The sequence below is a fragment of the Trachymyrmex septentrionalis genome, unplaced genomic scaffold, assembly GCF_001594115.1.
Source record: "Trachymyrmex septentrionalis isolate Tsep2-gDNA-1 unplaced genomic scaffold, Tsep1.0 scaffold59, whole genome shotgun sequence".
NCBI lineage: Eukaryota > Metazoa > Arthropoda > Insecta > Hymenoptera > Formicidae > Trachymyrmex > Trachymyrmex septentrionalis.
The window spans coordinates 180,004-202,049 of record NW_017305767.1 but is presented as its reverse complement, the minus strand read 5'-3'; the positions used below and the strand labels follow the sequence as shown (position 1 = coordinate 202,049).

Here is a 22,046-nt window from a genome sequence, read left to right as displayed (position 1 = left end):
CAAGTTTTTTTTAAAGGAAAAACGGTTGTATATTTACCAAAGATCTCCATTGGCAGAGTGAAAAAAATATCATTCTTGTTTTTCGAACAATTTCCCCTTCTAAAAAATGAACGTGTGCAAACCAATTGGGAAGAAATTTTTTAACGCCTTTCCTTCTCCACGTTCACGGCATAAATCCAAGGTAAATCGAAAGTCCGAAGCCACGCAATTAGCAGTAAACATCTCGCTTCGCCTCGTAGCGGTAAGCTCCCTTAAATGCTAGCGTTACTGGTGACTTTATCCGGTAGTTAGTTAAGCTGCGACAAACCAATTACAGCACTCTGTTGAGGTAGAGGGGTGGTATTGACTATCATTCTGAAATAGTGTTCGACACTGATAGGATTTCATGCTTCAATAATTTTGTGATAAATGAAATTATTATTTTTGGGGGGAAATTAATGTTTTGAATAAATAATGTATAAAATGAGCAATTATAATTCTTAACAAAATTTTATATTCTGTTGTATGAATGCTTGTTTTAGAAATTTTTATCAAAATATATGTTTGAGTTCATGTTAACAGCGAATTACGTAGCGTTTTTAGGATCGTTATTCGGACATGCTTATAATATTTTTAAAAGTAAAATTAAGAAGATTAAATTAACATTAGAACATATTAGAACGTTGATACTAACACAACAGATTTTCTTTTACATTATTTAAAATATTACTAAACAGTACGATCTAGTTTCATGTTATTTATATGTGTATATTAGTTTCAGTAATCATAACTCGGTTCTAAGTTAAATATATAAAGTACATAAATAATATATAAATGAAAAATGGTATATATCGGAACATATTAATATAATTAATACAGATAGATTTTCTTTTGCACTACTTATTGAAAATAGAAAATAATGTACTGGAAAAAGACTGATTGCATTAATTGGAATTCTGATTGAAAATGATCGAATAAAGATTTTCTGGTTGAATCTATTATATTCTAGTTGAGAAAAGTGGAATTCTAATTTATATGATTAGAATCTTCTGATTCGTTCATTTTCAGCCAAAAATTTTTCTTAGTGTATGACCTAGTTTCATGTTTTCGCTTATTTATGCGTGCATCTAAGCGTGCGTATTTTCTCCTGTAGCAGAGTAGGGAATATGTTATTTTTCTTAAAGCAACACACCAGAGGATCAACCACGATTTTCATTGCACATATGTTAACTAGTACGAGATGAAGTTTATGTTTGCTAGGAAAGTAATGCTTCCCAGCGATGAACGTTGGGAAAACATATTCCGAAAAATCAATTTTCCTTCGAAAAATATTCATTGCGAAATTAGTTTTCACGCGGTACTTTCAAAGATCGATCAAGAAAATTATATTGTTAAAGTTTTGCAGTTATTAAAAAGTTGTATTCGCATGTTTTCTTGTTTTAAATATATCGTCATTTATTGTATATATAATTTGGATAAATGATATGTATTATGAATGGTAAAGAATACGATAAATTGTTTTATATAAAACGATAATTAATTTTAATTATAAATCGTTATTTTTTGCTGCTTTTTGAAGCTGTGCAAAATATTTTTCAAAAGCACTGAAAAAATCCATTTAATCTTTTCTTGAATATTGTTTGAAATATTAATGAGAATTACGTCGAGTTTGTCTTAAAATTATAATGCTGTGATCCAATCATTCGTGGAATTGTTAATTATGAAGCAGGATCAAGATAGTCTATTCAACTAGAAGTTAATTTCGTGTGTCTATGAAGAGTAGGATAATTTCTGGAATCGAGGCCGGCATGCCAACGTGGTCATTTTGTGAAAACTTTTCTTTGCCCCAGTTAGCACCTTTTTCGTATTCATTTCGGCTTGTTTAATTGCGGAGAATCGCGTCTGTCCTTGTTTGTCCGACACCAGGGAGATTCATGACGTTAAGCGCCTCCCAACTGCACTGAAAAATGAAGAACTTAGCCCGGTGTCCTGACCTACATTTAGTCTCATTTGTTACCAACGTCTAACGACCTTATCAGAAGCCGAACAACTCTCTGGAATTTCTAAATAATCGAAAGTTAGGAACAAGTTATTTCTCAATTGAATGCACAGAAACGTTACAATATTGATATTGCAATCTGACAAACAATAAATTCGAGAATTTCGACAGCTGCAAGCAGAGAATACGACAGCTAATGACTTTTGTATTTCGTATTTGTCATTATCCATCATATTCTATCAATATTTTTCTGACAAAATGACTTTTGAAGTTTGTATTTCCGTATCGTGGTAGAAAACAGCATTAGTTAGATTTCTCGATGTAATGAAATTGCTGGAAATTTTGCTTTTAACTCGATCAAAATGTCAGTAAAGGAAACATTATATTACACTAATTCGAAATCAATAATAATTCGAAATTTATAATAATTTAATTAATGTTAAGAAAAAATTGATTCCAAATTTGTCAAAATTTATTATGTAAGGATCTTCTTCTTCTTTTTCTTCTAAAGATAAAGGCTGTAAAGATACAGCTTCCTTCCATGACTGAAAGAAAAAAATGCAGGTACTATAATTTTACTATAATTTAATTTTTTGGATTAACTACAAATTTATAATTGTTTTTACCATACATATTATAATTACTTCAACATTAAAATGTGATCATCACAGCTATAACATGTATTAAGTTTTTCCTTATCTCTTAATTATTCTTACCATGTAAATAGTTAACGAATGTTAAGAAAATAGTTATATTCACTATAATGACGATTGCATTTATTACATAAAAATAGTTATAAGTTCTATTTACTATTCTTAATATTTTATTATATTAATAGTTCAGATTATCATAACTTATAGTACAATTTCTCCATATTTGTGAGAAATATATATATTAAGTTATTGTTACTAATATTATTATAGCAATAATAATAAAAATATAATTATAGCAATAAAAATGGACTTTCTTACCGTAATTTTTTAAGCATGTAATTATAATCACAAATATTAAGTACTTTTCTCTCTGTAATGAATTCTTCAATGTAAGACCGTGAAAATTCTATTAAAGTTTCTCTTATAGAGAGTATATAAATGAGCAAAAGGTGTATGTTTGAAAAAATTAAATTGTTACAGCCTTGTAATACGACCTAGTTTAAAGATAAAATAAAGATGATATCTACGAGTCCTAAGGGACATGACTTTTGCAATCTATCTGTTAAACTGGCTAGCCCGGGATGCCTAGTGACCGAGCACGTATCCATAATTTAACTCGCTAATTTAGAAACTTTAAATTATGTCGGCCAAAGTGTGGATCAGTTACACTGGTTCGCTCGCGGCTATGCGAATAATGAGAATTTCAATATTCATATCTGGCTTTAAGGCGGCCACGATACCGGACTTTGACGAAACAAAAATTAGATTTAAACGCATTAGCTGATGGATTATTTCGAAAATGTACCTATTTCGTCCGATTAAAGCAAAATTCTTCGACATTATGTCGCAGTTGATCTTGTAATACCATTACTCCACTTATAAAACGAGGAACTTGCAACATTTAATATATTTATTTAAAATCGATGTAATATTTATAATTTAATATCTACTTTCGAGCAAATAATATCGTTTTCGAGCAAATAATTTTTATCTGTCTTTGTGATTTTAATTACAATCCAAAAAATTAATTTTTGCAATAATTAACTGCAGTACTCTGAATTAAAACGATTATGTTTACAGTTTGCGGCTAGTATATTTATTATTGGCGTATAAAAGCAGAGTATAACTTTTGCTCATGCGAGCAAAATTAAAAGATAAAGCATCGTTTGTAAGTTTGAGAGCATGTACCAGAATTTAGGATACCCCATAAATTGAGGTTCTTTATGAAAATTAAACGCCTTTTGCTGGAGAAAGATGCGAGAAAAGACGCAAGTTCCTGAATATATATCCGTTGGATTTTTCACAGAGATTTAGCGCGATTGCTCGCCTCGCTCGGGTATGAGCCTCGCACACGCGACTTTCATATATCGTGTAAACGTGGTGCCACATGCATAAGTTCGGATAATTCAATTCTTTCCCTTTTGGCCGCTGGAAGTTGCTTTACGTTTGCCCTGAAAGCGCGCGCATTTTTATATCGTTCGATATCGCGAGAAGGTATTATTTCAGTCGGGAAGAAGCTCTAGATATCCTCGTAAAGTCGATCATTTAGATCGAGGAAGCTGCAACATAATTTCAGGTGCACAATTTTATTGCGTCAGTTATAAGCTCGTGAAACTCGATACGATAGTATCCATATAAATGGAAAATGCACATTAAAGAATATTCGAAAGGAAATTTCATCGTTTCTTTACATGGTTTCTATATGTAATGATTTCCATATCCTTTAGTGCAGCTATTATGTATATTCAGGGTATTTTAAAATCCGCGATATTTTTCTCAAAATTATATAGGAAAGTATTAAGTTAAATAAAATTGTTTTGTTAATTAGAAATTTTGGATAAATATATGTTTTGGATTTCTCGTAAAATTTAATTTTTGTAATATTCATGAATTTTCAATTTCTCCAACTTAATATTTAATAATAAAGATAATGTAAATGTTCTTTACTAAGCTCAAACTGCAAATTACGTGTTTCAAACTTAATATATTTAAATTAACTCGAAGAAAAAAAATCATTTTAAAATACTGAAAAATTAAATCGCAGTTTTTAAATCTACATGTAAAGAATATCTATAGTTAATATTATTAGTACACAGTAGTCACACAAAATACTGTAAAATAAACTAATTCTCAAAAGTAAATAAGTAAGTTTTGATTGTACAGAAAATGTATGCGTACGCGTCTTTCAACGTGTTCGAGCGAAGACGTACAAATGTAGGCTACAGATCGGAAAAGACAAACAAGCTTGTCTTAAATATTTGCTATCTCTCGCAGAGGTAAAAATATGGAGTGCGAGTGTAGATATAGAACAAACGCGCCTCAGCTGCATTTGCGTGCATATATGCAACGTAAATATCCTTTCTGTTCTGTCAACTTTTGATGTGTGATGTATGCTTTCGTAGAATGGCTTTTATGTCGTAAAAGAATAAAATATTTTTGACAGTAGCTTTATTTTTTTTGCAGAAATAGTTTGATTAATCTTTTTTTTAATGCGTGTTAATTCATTTTACGAAATTTTAATATTTCATTTTACAGATTTTTAAAAATAATTTTGTAATAATGATCTGTTATTACATAATATTTATTCTATATATATTGTCTAAAGTTATACAACGAATATGGCAAATTACTTTGCATGGGTATAGTTTATCTTTTTTTAATCAATTTTATATACAAGGTGTCCCAAAACTGACGATAAATATTTTAAAGACAGATTTTTGTAACATTTTAAGAAAAGAATAAATACTACCAACTTTTTGCGTAACTATAAATTATATAATTTTAACCGTTTTATTAATTTTATCAAATTTGCGTTTAATTTCTTTATACTGAGGATGACCTAATGATAAGGTCGAAACGTATGTTCTAAAAATTTGAAATACGTAAAAATCTGGCTTGTAGCCCCTTCTTGTTATTTATTGTTTATTTATCAACAGTTTTGAAATATCCTTTATATTACCATAATATTAAAATCACTTGGGAAATTGGTAATATGCAGCTTATACATACTTTGTAACGCTGCGGAAGGAAACCAGAGACCCGGAAAGACCAATTACCGATATTGCTGACTGCGAAATATTGTAGATGGAAAACGCGTCTGGGTTAGAGCAGGCACGATATCCCGCGTTCGCGCTGACCAATGAAATTTTTGAAAGGCCTTCACATGCACGCGAGGAATTGGATTGTACGGGCGAAGTCGAAATAGCCGATTACTTCGGGGTACGAGAAATACTCGACCCGATCACTTGGTGAACTTGTTCAGATTTATCGCGAACGAATGGCAGCGCCTTACTTCCTCGCGATTTCCCTTATCTGTCATCGTCTTGATGTCGACGAGAAACTTGAACGAAAAGAATTTGGGATTGCAGTCAATAAATCAAGTTATAAGACTAGGATTGAACTTTATGTAGCAATGAATCCTTCCTTTGTGCAAGAAAATTACTTTATTCGAATAGAATAAATGTTAAGACTAATATAATACTAATAATCTTATCTTAGAGCATTACATTTTTTAAATTCGTATTTTATATTTAATAACAATTTATATATTGTATATTGTTATTTTATCTATAGAAATATCTTTGCATTTTTTAATGAAATTATTTTTATTAAAAAAATGATAATTATATATTTTACGCAGATTAAAATTATGCATTATATTAAAAAAAAAATAGATTTACAATATCAAGAAAATATTAGCACTTTCAGTAAATTTTTGGATTGCAAAAATTAAGTAAATTATTCTTCTATCTTTTTTTTGAAGAGCTCTTTTATAGATGTTTCAGAATTAGACATCGATAATGACGATCCTTCCATAGCGTTTTAAACCTCGTCAAAGATGTAACAAAACTTCAGACATTGCTCCTTTTTCGCCTGAGGCAGAATTATTAAAGTATCTTCTTTAAGGAGCTCTTTCACATTTCAAGGAGCGAACTTGGTAAGTAAGTGAAGTATGCTGTCAATGTTATTTCTCGGTTGATCAATACAAAGATATCGGCAAGCGAAGACGAGATATAATTTAACAAGATAGGCGTTTTTTAATTCATCGATTGGTCAATCGCATTATGTTTTTATGCAACAAGCTTTTATGGAACAAAATTGCATTCGCACATAATGCGATTTAGCAACCGATGAATTAACAAATCTCATATTGCTACAGAAATATCGAAAAAAATGACTTTTTTTTTATAAGTAGCAATTTATTTAGTATTTGTCGTAGTATTTTTTAAAAGATTTTGTAATTTTATTAAACATACCTATTTATAAATTAAATTGCTAATGAAAAGATAATTTAATAAATAATTTTAAAACGTATTACTGAAATACAGAAAATTCTCTTTAATTAAAAAAAATGTCTTATTGACATATAAATATTTTTTCTAATAAATAAGGAGAGAGGACTTTTATAAATATTAGTCAACGAAATAGGTGTATCTTTTCCTCTTTCTTTCCTTTTTCACTTGTGGTACGGAAAAATCCAACTTTTAGGAAAATACTTAAATATATTTGTCGAGAGAAGAGAATTTTTAAGTTAGAAAAAATTTTAGGATACTAAAGATTTGAAGAAATTGATATTCATATAACAAATGATTTTAGCTACAGGTAAAAATTTTGTTATTCGTTGTCTACATTTACTATTAATGTTAAGTGTAATCATTTTTGCTCCAAGCATCATATGGACAGATTTAGAGCTAAATGTGGGATGCTAATGCTTTGTAGAAAGCGTCAATCTCCTACAAAATTCCTAGGAAGATCCATTAGGTTAATTGTGGTCAGTGTGGGTATCATTAAAATCGGACCATTTTCCAAATTGCGATATAACGTGCGTCTGACAATCGCGAATACGTTTCGTCGGTTAAATAGGTTAGTAGTAGTAATAATTGGATGAATTGCACCGACAATTTGAGTTCGCTAATTGTACGTGATCGATTTGCTGGTTTCTAGATTATGATATTATTTCATCGCATTTTTGCTTATTATATTTTTGTTTGTAATGTAAGTAAAGATAATAAGTACGTTAAGAAAAAAATTTAATCAATTTTAACAAATATTTAGTTCAATATTGCCAATTAAATATTTACTTACAGTAAATAAATATTTGTTCGGTAAAAAGAATGATTGTTAAATCAAATCAATGTTTCTTGTGTCAAATAAATTTATATTTATATTTGATAAATATCTATTGATAGTATTCAACTAAATATTTATTAAAATTGATTAAATTTTTTCTCAATGTAATTATCTGTAACTATCAATGCGATTGTTAGTGTTAATTATTTCTTTGTATGTCCGTGTTGCGTAGATGTTAGATAAAAATATAATACAGCCAAATATAAAAGAATACAGAAAATTATACTTTATTACTGTAAGTTTTAATTATATAATCTATTAACATAACAAGAGACTGTAATTTTCTCAGATTTTATCTTTTTTCTGTTTTGTCTCATCGACTTACGTATCGTAGGAGCATTTATTGACGTTAAATGTCACTTCGGTTTACGAGTGCGATATGCGGCTGGTATAAAAATGTCACTGTAAAGGAGAGATCTTATCGCGTAGCATTATCGCGACCGTGGCTGTACGCTTGAGTTGTACGCATAAAGTATGCGAATGTTCTTTCACTACCACGCGGAAAGCGTCGGATGCCGGCATGCATCATGACAGTTCTTTAAAAAAATTGCAGCTGGACATGATGCGAATATTTTAGCAAACCATTATTGTACTAAACCCACAAATGTACAAATGGATGAAAATGAAATTTAGGAAAATTTGTTTCTCTTTTAAAAAATCCATAAACATTATAATTTCAATTAAATATAATAATCAATTCAAATAAGTAAAAAATTCGTAATTTTTATACATATATAAGACTATTTTGCCTCGGGAGATGCCAAGTGATATGTTGCGGTTGTAATTTCACTCTAACCTTCCATCAACTTATTTAATTTTTTATCTCACTTATATAAATACAAACAAAAGCACGCTCTTTAAAATCTCTCCGCACTTTATGTTGCACAGGAAGAAGATAGCTTTTGACACAATTGCGAGATATTATATTATACTTTCATGTGATAAATGTGAAATAATATATAAATGTAGCAATAATCAAATATTAATGATTATAACTGTCAAAAATTAATCCTATATAACAGAATTGACAATGAAGTTCTTATTTTGATGATAAATAATATTTTATTTTATTACTTACTTTCTGTCTATTTTTTTTCTTCAAAATACATCATCACTTGTCTAATCTTAATTTAATATCAGATTGAAATAAAGAGATATTTCGAATTTTTGATAGCAAATTATATGTGTATCAAATTCTATCCGGATCTTTATGAAATTTCTAGAGCTCGTTATTTCAATATTTTAATCGCGTAATGCAGCGTAATATATGTACGTTGCACTTTTAACGAAGCCCCGTTCAGGTGCAGGAACACGTTGCATAATTTCTCTCGACTGACTTATCGCGGATTCGACTGCTGGCCGACGAAATGGATTTCCTCACCTCTGGTCCAAGCGAGCCGGGAAATATGCTCGACGCTTATGGTGACGTATGGCGCGTATAAGAAGAGAAAAAAGAGTAAAGTCCTGACTGCACTCGGCTCGATTTATCGCGGATTTTTTTGCCCACTGGCGAGTACAGCAGCGATTAATTAGCAGCTCGGCCGAAGCCATCAGCATGGACTCGAAACCGAAGCTACGTTCGTGGATTAATTCGCTTGATATGACTTGAAACCGAGATTTATCCGACGCAAATTGAATTACGCACAGCACGCGTTTTCGTCTGTACTCGTCACGTGCAATCACGGACTCGTCAGAAGTTAGTTGATTGCTTGTTATATATTCGTAGTGCTTAAGAGTTGTCTTTAATAAGATATTGACTCGCTAAATGAGAGAAATTTGCACTTGTAATTCGTAATAATTGCTATTCTATTTTATGTAGGCATTATTTTTATTATTACTATAAGATCAATAAATTATTACATTCATATATGCGACTGTTTCCGACAAACGTTTCTGACAGTTTTAAGTAATATCATAATTAAGAAAAGATGCAATCTCTCTCTCTCTCTCTCTTTCTCTCTCTCTCTCTCTCTTTAAATCCTACAATTTTTTGAAAAGACATGTGTGTGGTATGATGTTAATAAAACTATAATAGTTTATTTCTAAAATTCGATTATTTAATTAATAAAAATAATATACTGTTTGTAAATAAATTATTTATATTTTATTAAAAATATATAAATTATTTGATATTTCAAAATTTTAATATAAATTTTATATAAATTAATAATTAATAATGTTAATTTTGAATTAAATTAAATAATGTAAATTATTATTTAAAATTTTAATATAAATTATTTAATGAATTATTTATATGTTTGCTTAATAATGTGATAGTAATGCGCGATTGTACTAAAATTATTTTTTTAATATGAGAAACTTCATGGAACTTTGAACTACAATTAAAGGATTATATGATAATCTTTTCTGGTGACGTGATTGCTAAAACATCGAACAGAAGTATACGTGTGCAATAATGTTCATAAATGTTTTACGTGAAATATATAGACGCAATTCATGTGACGCTCGACCGCATCTATCATTTTGAACGATGTCGTTTGTTCCCGTCGAGAGCAACGTCGTGGAAGTAGATTGGTCACATGTACTTGATCGCCGATTATCTCAGGCGACTTGCTTAGCGAGAAGGATGAAAACTCCTTTTCTTGACGCGGAAAAGTTTCCGCATAACGTAGAAAAAATTGTGAGAAGAACATGGTTACTCTTTCTCTTTGCTTCACCGCTAAGATTAATGCACTCGCCGTGTAACTTATATGAAATGCGAAGTTAAGTACGCGAAATGAGAAGTTGGGTGCGAAACCTTTACATATAACTTCACTCATTTTCTTCTGATTTAACGTGCCTCTTTTGCAGCAACACACAAATGAGTAGAAAAATACGGAGCTGACTTTTTGCAGTCGGCAAAGAATTTCTCGGCATGTTTAACGTGATAATTTTCCTGACTTTTGCATTTCTACAGATAACCGTACATGGTATTCTTTCTGTAATTTTAAACTACAACTTTAACATTTACTTTTTGAAATAATTTTAAATTTTGCACATATAAATGATACAAGAATAAGAGAAAGGATTTCGTTATACTGAGATCCAAATAGATGAAAAGTTTTTGAAAATATTAAAAGTAAATTGCCAGGTATATATATTGAGGTATATTATGAGGTATATAACATACATACATAAAAGAAAAATAAGAAAACGTTGCTATTTTATATTTTTCTTTTATAATATTTTAGTGATTTTCACTACGCAAGAAAAATATTGACAGTATCCACTACTCGATTTAGTAAATCAAATTTTTATAAGATATACAATGTTTTGCTTAGAATATTTTCTTTTCAGCATCGTGACATACTTGTGATCCCATAACACCGTTCTCGGCTCCCTCTATAAAGTATCGTGGTGCAACGTTTCGCGATAGGAGGATGCCCCGCAAAATGGAGCATCCTCGGAGTCCCGTTTCCGCTCGCGTTGGCTAAAGTTGCACCAACGTGAGGCTCGAAATTCCATCGTGCGCGAGAGATGCGGCGGCGTGCAAGAAGCGAGAGAATACCGAATTTCCAGCGAGACCCGACAACTATTGCCGCGGTTCCCAAACCGAACACAGTTGCGAACTCTCGCGCGACTCCCTATTTCGGCTGCGAGACAAGAAAGCCGCTCGGCGCAGGGTTGCGGACGTATCTTCGCGAATACAAGCATGAAGCACGTGACTTCGTCGTAGCACGTCTTACAATTTGCGGTTTGAAGTTGCATGAAAAGACGATTGTTTGCACAAACTTCAAACTTGGCTTTTTATCATACTCGAATTCTGTTATGGGAACTCGCAATTTTTGAGATGGCTCAACAAAGAAACTGGAAGTTCATGCGTCATTTCACTTAAATGATGGGACTCATTTACTGAATTTTGTGCTCTTTCGTGTACCATTTTGCCATTTTACCATAATGTGATCTCTGAAGGAAAACTATCACAAATTTCTTGTGCTGTTCGCCTGATAATACGTCAGGCCAACAAAATAATAAAACTAGATTTATTTGTTTTTGGTGACAATCAGTTTATAATACTCATTATTTTTAAATAAGTAACAAAAGAGTCGAAGTTATTATTATGAATCTTGATTCATAATAATATTTATGTAGTTCCTAAATATATCTTTCAGTAAAGTGCATCGCTTACTATAACTATAAAATAGAACTAAAATAATAATATCACAATTAGATTGATCGTTGATTTAATAAAAATATTTGATCTCAGCCAGGATTTTCGAATCTGGAGGTGGACATTTTTTTTTAATTTAAAGCATTTGGATATTTATCGCGATAATCAGTAATATATAAGAAATTTTTTTTATTTATTATAATTATAAGACATCGAATTTTTATGCAATTGCATATTTTTGAAGAAAGCAGATTGGGAAGAAAGACCAAAATAGAAATTTTCTTATTGAAAAAACATTTCTAAAAATGCATATTTATTTGTGTATATTTCGTACATTTGCATATTTATGGATATTTGCATATTTTGTGTATATTTTCAAGTTTTGTATGCATAAAAAATCCGATATTTAATTATAATATATTTTTGGTGCATGTAGATTTTTTACTAGTTATAAAAACTACTATTAGTTATTCAATGCAATAAGATTGTTTCACATAATTTAGATAAAATGACTTTTTTGCTCGAAATGCAATTATTTTGATAAGAAAACGCGAGAGAATATAAAGTTAGACGAATCATTTGGAATATCGCAGCGATCCTCAAACACGCAGTAGTTAATGCACCTCCCATTATCTCTCTGAGAGCGCATAAAGGACCTCTTGTCGGAGTTCCTCGTAGCTCTAATCGCGAGTGTCAGGCTGAACCTGGCCGTACCACTGCCTGTACTCAACGGCAATAAAAGTGAAATGTATGAAGGGAGACAATCCAATTACTCCCATCCACCGGCACGAATGATGCTTATCGACTTCGCCAGAGGTGGAACGTATTATTTTCTCCTTTGTCGAGGTTTCTGCAGCACCCTTTTCCGTTTCGCATTTCTCCTGCGACCAGATCACAATTCGTCATAAGTTTAGTATTCGTGGTTCGTCGGTATAACGTAGAAAAGATTTTTATCCTTAATCGTTTTTTTCGTCTGTGCGAGATATGCGTTACGACTTTAAAAGATTCTCCAGAATCCAGTCCCCACTTCCGTTTTGCTTCTAGCATTCTACGTGAATATCGTAATTTCCATCCCATCAAATATACATACGTGTATATGTGTGTCCGTGTTTGTATCGATATGCGTTCAGGAATAATAATTTAATGCTCTCTATTGCAAATTGCACGACTGCAGCGCGGAACCGTTTCTACCGTTCATATGGACGACTTATTTCGAACAATTCGAAATTGAAGGCTGATCGCGTATGCGCGTGTGCTAAGTCCGTATGAACACAGCAACAGCCATTTCGCCCAAGATCTCGTTTCTCGGGAATCTCGATATAGCGTGCGCGTGCGTCCAATATTGCCTTCGTGACCGATATTAAGTACTTACTCGGTAATTCGAGATTATTCGATATTCATGAGACTAGATGCACCTCGTCCATGCATTTTCTCGAAGTTAGAATTAATGATAGTCTTTCTATTGGGAGAGTACAAGCAATTCCTGAATGGCTATTGTGAGTAAAAGTTATAACGTAGATAAAAGGATATGTTTTAAAATATGATAGATTAATGAAGTTCCGTTAGAATACATTTACATTTTATTTAAACTTTAAATTGAATTTTACAATTTCATTGATTTTCTTTTTTAAATAAAAACGTGCTAATATAAAATTTTAACATGCATTTCAGATATTGGAACTTTCTCCTATGAACTGTAAATGTAAATATATTGCATGTATTATGGTTAAATTAATGTTTTTATATAATAAGAATTTGTTATTAATATGTGCACCTCATTAAGGCTGGATTGTTCTACCTTTCGGTAAATTTCAGCTCACTGTCTTACTCTTTTACTCTTTTGTTTATCCAATGAGTAAATTATCACATAATTTAATCTCTAAAGATAGAACAATCGGTCCTTAATCTATATAGAACATTAATAATCTCCTATTTATTGTTAGATGTATACATGGATACGTAGTAAAAAAATGATTACGTCTGCAGTACGAGAAAGATAAAAGACGATGCATTAATCAGGTCAAAGCAAAAATTGAAATTACTTCGTTGAATATGCTATGCGCGACAATAATACGGTAAAGGCAATTTGAAACAGGTCAGACAAAATCAATAATTAGGCGAGAATCTGGAATCGTTTATTCGCACAGAAGAACAGAATAAACATTGTTCACTAATGCATACATTGCCACCGTGTTATTCTTTTTTACTTCACACCGGAATTTGCTATTCAATTTACATAGGAATCGGTGCGCTTATGTGAGAATTTAAATATTCATGCGTAGATTCCAAATGTTTACAAGACACACGCTTTCACTTACTTCTCTAGCGGCGTGTGGTCTCATCGTGAAAAAGTCCATATCATTATAAATGAGCGCGGCTAAGCAATAAAAATCCTGGAATTCCTGGGAAAAGAAGCGTGTTAACGGACAATCGCACGTCGAAGATGTTAGAGAAACGCCGATGTTCGTGCACCGTCGCTTCAACAATAAAGTACAAGTTGAAACTTTTCCAATCAAGCAAACTCGCGTGCAGAAAGAAATCGGTCCTTGCTTTAGTCACGTTCTGATTAATCTCACCTTTACCCACCGCTTAAAACTATCATTAAGCGGTTTCGTTTTTTGAGCGAAGGGACTTACATAAACAAGTTTGCATTTTTCAAGGAATGAAGTCGAAGCGAAAAATGACTTACAAATAATTGTACAAATAATATTACTTCAACAGAATGTTACTTTTATATACTAATAACTGTAGTGAGAAAAAATATAGAGAGAAGGTATAGTATAAAGATATATTTATTTGGTACAAGAACCATTAATTTGATTTAACAATTATTCTTTTTATTCAACAAATATTTATTTACTGTAGGTAGATGTTTGTTTATTGGCAGTATTGAACTAAATATTCATTAAAATTGATATTTTTTTCTCTGTATAACACATATTTAATATTAGCTGTCCGCTGCAATCATATTTTTATCCCTCCATCCAATCTATATTGTTAAATATCAAAGAAGCGACGCAATCCCTTGAGTTAAATAAGATTTTATTATTTTTAACTTTGATATGTAAATCAATCCATTTCTGCAGCTTCAAAGTAAACAACGTTCATATTAATGTATGCACTTAGTAAATATAAACTAAATTTGAGTCAAATTTAATATATTTTCTTGAGTTAAATTGTTAAACTCTATTGTTTTAGTTAAATTAATTATATATTGAGTGGAAGCAGTGGCGACCTACAGAAATGATTAAAAATAACTCAAATTGACTTTATGAATGTCAAATTAAACTTATGAAATTGACTTATGAACAGTGCAAATATTTTTACTAGTCTAGATTTTTAAAAACTGTGGAAAAATTCAGGATTACTTTTCAACATTTCTATTACATTACAAAATAGTTTTTAACGAACTATTTTAGGAAAGGAAACTGGGGATTTCATTCTTCTTTATTTTAGAGAAATTTCGTTTATATACCTATACTAAAAAAGATTCACATTGTAGACGGAAGGTTAAAATTTCTGAGATTTTCTTAATTTCTTATGTCTGGTTTATGCTTCGATCTTAATCCTAAAATCCTAAAATTCAACCAATGAAATACAGTTAGAACCAATTAAGACTAGCAGCCCTATTAGCTGAATTTTAAGGTTAAATCGAAGTATAAACCAAGCATTAGTGTCATAAATTTTATAATAAAAATTATTTTTATTTTAACAAATGATATACCATATTCATTGTCGAAGATCAATACATCATTTTTTTTTATCTCTTCTGAATCGCTCTTAACTATAATAAATAGGAGATTGCATTCGATTAGAAAAGTCAGCAAAAAAAGCAGTTCAGTGATTGCATGTACACTCTATCAAACCGCACGTAACGAGCAAACCGAAAACATGCTTCGTCAGTTTATTCGAATATCACATGAACGATATATACAGTGCATATGATTCAAAAACGATGAAGCCGGTGTTTTTCTTTGCAAGACTTTTGATTGACGATTTACTGCGGGATCCTCAACGATTTGCGGTATACGTAAGTGCATTACTGTTTCGTCGTGTGGGAAACAAATTAAATGCTTCCTCGTTCGATCTTCCGATGTACGACTAATAGGAGAAGGAAATAAAAGCACTAAAAAGTTTTACTGAAAACTTTTCACTCCGACATTGCTTCGGTAACGTTTTTTGAGATCTTCAACTTTCGAAAATGCGCAGATCGACATTTTTTTTAACGTCTCCGCGGAAATCTTGTATTATTTGAGACTGGAGATTACTCGGGAAACTTCGGCTGTAGTTCGAAGATTCCGCGAAATTTCAACGAGAACTTGCGACAGCTTTTTACGTTACACAATATATGGAGATCCATTTTCCAAATGAGATTTCATGGATCGTCCAGCAATCTTCATGTATTCACTACTGTTAAATTATTTTTGAATATAAATTAAATGAAAATAATATAAATTAAATAAACAATATTCCATTTTTTTTAATGTATATTAAATTTAAATTATAATTATAAGGGAAAAATTTGTTTTATGATTGTAGGAGAATTATTTTATAATTTTGCTTTCTGTGTTAATCTCAGCTTTTTTTTTTATCACAATTAATTATAATTTGTGTACATATTGAATATTTTTTCAGCAAATAATTTTATTGTTTATACATTATATAAAAGCTTTACTTCATAAATGTGAAGTAAAACTTTTATATAACGTAATGTCACTGCATTAAAACACAGCAACTATTAAATGGTAAATTGTTTCTATTGATATCATATCACTTTGCAGTGGTTTTCATGAATATATCGAACTCCATTACTGCCATGATTTTAGTTTCGTTGCCACAGATTTCTACATTCAACGTATACATGGTTAATGGTTTTTGCAATGCTGAAAGAATTTTACTTTTCGAGCGCTGGCAATCGCCATTAGATTCATCACGAATGCAGTTCCGTGCGCCATATCGCATCGATTGCCATAAATTAGTGGGGAGCCCCGGTTTTCCAATTCCCAGAGCTTTTCATTATTTTTCGCGAGACACGCGTGTATATAACTGTAGATATCTTTTAATGGCTTGGCCATGTGGCTTTTCAGAATATAATTAAATGTAGCGACACGCGGCGTCATTGTGAAGCGTTATGTCTGTGACATGTTTTATTCTTTGTCCATGAACAATCCTCTAATTAGGGCGTCGCGGGTTAGCATCTGGTTCAAATCTACCGTAATTGCCATACATCATTCGATACTAATGTTAGCCGCTTAAAACAGAAATGACATAAATAAGTGTATACATTGCAAAATAAAAATAAAATATGACTTAATGTATATAATATATGTATAATATTTATATGATGTTCATTTATCGATTACAAATTTTTACATATAAGAAAAAAGAAAAAAATATAGAGAAAGTTTAGGTTTTATAAAGACATGAATTGAAATTGTAATTATCAGTTTACATCACTACTTCTTGTAACCTCGATTTATATTTAAAATGTGAATCTATTTTTCATACATGATTCATACATTGTTTGAAAATTTTATTAATTATATTTCACGAAAATTTTACTCATTATTGAATCTCTAAAAACAATAACTTTCTAGCAAAGAAATTTAAAGGAAACAACGTTTTCTAAGGATTTTCGAGATCACTGAATTTCGACTTTAGCCTTAAAATACCAAAATTCAAGTAAAAAAAAAAATAATCTGATCACGTGAAAAATTTTGCACTAAAAATTCATTTTTACGTAAAAATGAAAATAAGAAGTACACCCTCCAAAAACTTTGATCTTGACAATTCAGATCATTGTCCAGATCATAATCCTGAACAACATTCAAGAAGTTTTAGCTATCAATCAGACTAATGCTAATGCGATACTATAATTTAGAGTTCGATCGAAACTTTTACTGAAACTGAAAACAAATACTCATTACGTGTCAGTTTCGATTGAAATATACAGGGCCTCTATTCTTGAAAAGTATCGCATATGTAAAATTAGAGAAATACTGTAGTATATGTTACGTACACTATAGTATTTTCCTAGTTTTTTGTATACATTTTAAGAATAGGGGCCCAGGTCTTCTTCATAAATATTAATTTTAATATGTATAATTATAGTTTCAATAATTAAATTACGATGTTTATGAAAAAGATGTATATTTATTCTTTGATCAAAATTGACACAACCGAAATTGAAATTTCGGCAGAAATTTTATTATTATTTCAATAAATTATGATATTTATGAAGAAAAAATATATAATACATGGGCATTGTGTCTATATACATATGGTCTTTATAGAATTTCTATGTTTTAATTTTGGTTTCAGTTTCGGTTGAAATTGACATGTAGCTGAGTGTTTCGGTTCAGTTTCAGCAAAAGTTTCGATCGGACTCTACTGTGCCTTTCAAGTCTTATAACTCGAAAAGTACTTAATGAAAAAATATTATATTTTATTATAGTGTTTTGAAAAGTTCTTGATAAGCTACGGAAATATGTAATGAGAAATGGAGGGTTCTATTTAAAAAATTCAAAGCGACTTTGCTCTGACTTTGACAACGTTATCCAAGGTCCATAATGCCATCTTGTATGTCCCTCTCGAAGTCACATAACTTTTTTTAATCCCACGTTTCTTTCTCGAGTTATTCATCTGGGGCAATTAAAATGAAACATCCTGTAAATATTGTACTTTGCAATTAAAAATCTCTAAAATCGATTTTTATGATAATCAGATTTTTTTATGATATTAAATTTTCTTTAAAAATTCTCTCCATCTCATATTAGATTTACAATTAAAAATTTTTTTATTTTTAAATTCAGATTTAAATAAAGCAAAATTTACAAAAATTATTATAAAACAAATTCTATGAAATTTAAACAAGCTAAGATTAATAAAAATTAGTATAAATAAATAATTTTTTTGATACAATATAAGAAATCAATGTTTTTAATTCTTTAAAATAAAGTTTAATAAAGTAAAACAAGAAATTTGATTTTTTATTTTTGATCAATATAACATTGCATAAGTTATCGAAGAAAACTTAATGAAGTTTATTGGGGGAATGGAAGAGAAATATGATGTAATACGATAATAATTAATTAATTGGCAGCTTTGTGAATACATGTCGTCTTTGCATCTAGCATGGCAAGGTCATTGCATTATGCTGTTACGTAATAAATGAAATTGTAGCTAGAATTCTGCGAAGTAATGTCGAGGAAAGTTTGTCTTATAGAAACTCCGGTAATTAAACTAAAGTAAAGCAGCGTTGGTGCACGACGCGTTATACATTTATACGTCTAATTTTGGTAAACTGTAATTTAACAACAAACGTGAGTGTTTCGTTTAACCGCATCTCTGGGAGTTCATCTCGTTTTCGTTCGATGAACTTTCACATCGGAAAAGTGATACATTTACTGGATACGTTTGTTACACAACAAAATATACACAGTGTGTTTTCAAAATAGTGTAAAGTTTATACTGAAAAAAAAAAGATTAGTTGCTGCGACAATTTAGATAGTAAAATATGGCACAGCATTTTTATGTGGCTGTAACAACCAGTTTTTGGTTGTAGCAGCAAATTTTTAGTTGCGTTAGCCTATCAAAATCATATACTGACATTGAGGATAGGCTAACGCAACTAAAAATTTGCTGCTACAACCAAAAACTGGTTGTTACAGCCACATAAAAATGCTGTGCCCTATTTTACTATCTAAATTGTTGCAGCAACCAATCTTTTCTTTTATTGTACGATTGGATTTTATTTATCATCAGACAATTAAAACAATATTGTCAACCGAATAAAAAAAATGTAAAGTTCAAAATAAAAACAAAAATTTAATTTGCTACAGAATTAATTAATGTAACGATGAAATAATTATTTTTGAGAACAAATTAAAATTATTCTTTTGCAAATTTTGTTAAACGGCAGATATGAAAAACATAAATTTTGTTTCTTATTATTAATATATTATGTTATAATTAAATATTATGAAATTGTGTTTTTATCATTAAAATTTTAATATCATTAAAATATTATGAAACTGCATATATTGTTTATAATTTACGACAAATTTAACATGCAGTTGAATTACTCAATATTTTTAATTAGCAAAATATTTTTACCATTTTTCTGCAGCATTAAATTCACAATACATTGTATAATAAATTCACACTTATAATGATAATACTGTTGAATTAATTTTGACAATATATACATATGACCTCATTTCAATATTAGGTGATTTTTAAATTCAGACCATGTCATACTTTCACTTGCATTTTTACGTCAGGAAGTGTATCACTGACAAACAATAAATGGAAAAAAAAAGTAGAGAACATTCCCGACCAAATTTTTGTGCATTGTCGTGGCCGTCCGCCGTGTTTTGTCACATGATGCATTGTTCTCGAATTTTATTTTATTTTCAGCACGTATTGCAATTTTGCAAGATAGATTTTCAACCCAGTCTGCGCAATTGAGTAAACCTACAGATTTTTAATTTAATATGCAAAACAATATCCATTTTACTTTATGCCTGAACAAACGTTATCTTTTCTATTGTTAACTTTTACAGAATAGAAAACTACCAATAGTGATGTATACTTCTTTCTCATATTTTGAAGCAAGGACTGCAATAAACTATAAATCTTATGTAAGAAAGTATAAGATTTTAAAAATAAATCCTCGCTTTCTAAAAGTTTCAACATATTTTACTATAAATGAATATATACATACTTTATATATTTTTAGCGTACTCTATTTTTTCTTTTTTTTCTTTGAAATATGAATATCAAATATCGTGAAGCTTAGAAGATTTGCAAGACTGGGCATTTATTTGAACAAGTAAGGGCTTGTTAACGGTTGTTTCATAAATGTTTCATAAACTATGTGATAATTTACCTACTAAACAAAAGAGTAAAAGAGTAAGAGAATAAGAAAGTAATAATATGAACTAAAGTTTACTGAAAAGTGGAACAATCCAGCTTTAGTCTTCTTGTATGTAAAACATTTACACATAATTCTTTACTTTGTGGGATAGACAGCGGTACGCATTTCAAAGAATGATAAAGCTTACATAAAAGAGAGCTTGAGCTAATGAAAAGATGAAAAAAATAGCCAATGACTTTCAAACTAAATTCATAACGAAGTGAAGCCGGTAGAGATATTAAATAAAACTTTTTATTGAGTTAAATTCAGTAGTGTGCTATACGCAAGTGATAATGCAACAGAAAGAAATTAAATCTCCATTGCGAGACAATCATTATATTTGTATTTTGCTTTTTATACAATTACCTTGCTCATTTAAAATGTCTGATTTACGAATTTAAAAAAAATTATACGTTTATTTAATTAATTATTAATCGTCACTGTGATAAAAGTTTAAAAAGATATCAGTATTAGAATTTCTCTTTTAAAAAACTTTAACAAACGACATCTCGAAAAGACAGTGGCTCGTTCATCGACATTGATACGTAGTTCTTGACGCCACTTAATTATCTTACAAGCATCATTCAAATATATGCGGTAGCAGCCATTGATTCGCTCACGACACGAGAGTGCTTAACTAATTACGGTCGAAAGTGGGGTAATGGGTGCATCATTCTTTTTTATCCGGCGCATTCCACCCGCACGATTCCGCGTTAAAAGCGAGAGAGGGATAAAAGCCGTGAGAGATAAGAACTCGCGGTCGCAAAGTCGAATGTCTTAAGTTTCCGAGCTAGATGAGATTTCGCGTTATCTAGTGTCGAGGCTTTGATAAAACGCCTGCGAGGTACGCAGACAATAAGCACGAGCGGCTTTCCTCGTCGTGAACAAGCTATTTACGCCATTAAACACGTCTCATCGCGTTTTGTTAATCCTTTGTAACTAATAGAATAATCCTTAGAAGTATAAATGATAGCGAAATATAAATTTCCATGCGACAATGTATTTTTTTGCTTTCGTTAGCAAAAAATAATGTTGCAGTAACATTTTTTTTTTAAATTAACGTAAAAACTGTAATGTCTGATAGAGTATACAGTTTTTAAAAATCTCTCGTAATCTTGAAAAAAAGTTTTGTATAAATTATATTTTTGCCTATGTATATGGTGTTTCATAATCCATGTGAAATATTTTGTATAAATCATATTTTTGCCTATGTATATGGTGTTTCATAATATTTGAGGTGAAATATTTTAACAACGT

At 30.5% G+C, this 22,046-nt stretch overlaps 1 protein-coding gene across 1 annotated transcript in view; it reads right to left on the bottom strand.

The window, feature by feature from the left end:
- Positions 1 to 22,046, bottom strand: part of LOC108752198 (lachesin) — a 393,798-nt gene that overhangs the window by 247,157 nt on the left and 124,595 nt on the right. The window lies entirely within an intron of this gene.